The sequence below is a fragment of the Octopus bimaculoides genome, chromosome 14 (genome assembly GCF_001194135.2).
Source record: "Octopus bimaculoides isolate UCB-OBI-ISO-001 chromosome 14, ASM119413v2, whole genome shotgun sequence".
Classification (NCBI taxonomy): domain Eukaryota; kingdom Metazoa; phylum Mollusca; class Cephalopoda; order Octopoda; family Octopodidae; genus Octopus; species Octopus bimaculoides.
The window spans coordinates 16533243-16535310 of NC_068994.1; the positions used below are offsets into that span (position 1 = coordinate 16533243).

General features: G+C 37.0%; 1 long non-coding RNA gene across 1 annotated transcript in view; it reads right to left on the reverse strand.

Moving 5' to 3' along the window:
• Positions 1–1897: 1897 nt before the first annotated feature.
• The window catches only part of LOC106881669 (uncharacterized), a 17958-nt gene continuing 17787 nt past the window's right edge, over positions 1898–2068 (reverse strand). Inside the window, exon 3 of the long non-coding RNA XR_001410885.2 lies at positions 1898–1934. This is a non-coding gene — a long non-coding RNA (uncharacterized LOC106881669). The remainder of the gene's footprint in view (positions 1935–2068) is intronic.

The following is a 2068-nucleotide window of genomic DNA, read 5'->3' on the forward strand; positions in this document are numbered from 1 at the left end:
TATATATCTTTTACTCTTTTACTTGTTTCAGTACACAGGGTGCAATGGTTATATTGTCACCATTTTATATTTTTAATTTCACACATCAACATTGTTTGTTTTTGATTTTGTTGACTATACAGTATAGTAGGGTCAGTTGGGTGCTGTTTGAGAAAAATGGCACCATGATGCAATTCACTCTACCAGAAATTTGGAAATGACATGCTGTACTGCTTGGCATTCACACCAGAAGCTCCAATACGAACATTTCAGAGTGTTTGGGTGTCAATCTGAGAACAGTGCAATCTGAGGACATGTACAAACGGATGCCAAATAATGATGATGATGATGATATATATATCATTATCATCATCATTAGGGTCTGCTTTTATATCCAGTCAACATCATAGTGTTTCGAGTGATCACTAGTGATAGGACGTTAAGCCTCCATTCATCTTCCCACACAGCTTCAGACTCAACACAGAGGCCTACATCAACTGCCTGGAGGAAGAAGTGCTGCCCTGGGTCAAGTGGGTGGCTGCTGGAAGACCCTATGTCTAGTAACAGAACTCTGCACCATGCCTCACAAGCAGAAGAACCCAGTCATGGCTGTCAGACAATTTCTGCCACCACATCACCCCTAACATCTGGACACCTAACTCCCCAGACTGCAATCCCATTGATTATTATGTGTGGGCGCAGTTGAGTGAGAGACCAACAAAACTCCTTGTAACACCAAAGATGAACTGAAGGCAAAGATTATGGCAGCATTCACCAACTTAAACAAGGAGACCAACCAGAAGAGTTGCAGGAGGCCATGGTTGAAGCCAATGGTGATTTTATTGGATAAATTTACTCTTTAGTATTTCAAGATATTTTTATGTAATTTTGTTAGATTTATCTGTTAAAATGAGATGTCAGTGTTATTTTCCTTTTTGTGTAATTCAGATGACAGTTTATTCACTGCACCCTGCATAGCCATCTAAGAATACATTAATCAGAAAAAAATGCACTTGTATATTTGTCAACAGAATGGATATATTAATCAAAGAGTACAGCATTATATATCCATTATGGCCGATTTTATCGAGTGGTTTGCACAAGGGGTTCAACGGAGTGTTAGGTAACAGTCTGATTATGTAACCTTGTGCTCTTCAGGGATGGCTGTTATGGAATGAAATATGGTGACTTCTCTCTATTGTTGGAGCTGAACAGACACAACCACTTTGTGATTGCTATGAAAAAGAGATGAAACAAACCATGCAAGTGTTAAGTTTAGTACTAACACACCATCTCTGGGAGTGTTGCAAAGCGACAAGAGTTTTCCGGAAAAGAGTATATGAGAACTGTGTATGATTTAGGTTTGGTATTGTTGTAGAAATGGAATGTGTGTTGTGGTATTATATGTGCAGTGTTTCTGAGATGGGGGCAGCAAAGGCCGCATACACATCTCTGTTCGTTAGTGTATTTTTTTCTCTTATGTTCTGGTTAAAACCTTTGGTTAAATTTTTTGGAGCATTTATGTATGCATGAAGTGTGTAGAGGTACAATATGTGTAGGGGCTTATATTGAGGGGTGGGGGTGGAAAAGGGATATCCACCATGTTAGTGTGTGTGTGTGTTTGTGAGTGTGCTTGTGTACATTCTGGTCAATCTCTTTGCCAAATTCCCAGGTATTGGTGATGGGAGGGCTGAAGATTGGGGATGGTGATTATAGTCATGACGGAGCATGCAGGTATGATAGGACATTCTTCTTTTCATGTGGACAGGTACTAAAAATTTCACTTCTGCTGTTCAGGTGTGAAATCTCATCAAAAGTTGTAAAATATAAAAACAAAAGAGAGCTACATGAGCTGTAAAATTCTTTTGATTATTTATTTTATTATAAACAACATGAAATATAAAAATTCATTTCTTACCCACACTGTCAGTCTTTGAAAGACATATCACCATGTTCTAGAAAATATTAAATAACTACTACTATTATTATTATTATTATTATTATTATTATTATTATTATTATTATTATTATTATTATTATTATTATTACAATTAAACCTTGGGAGAGGCATTATGCCAGTAATAAACAC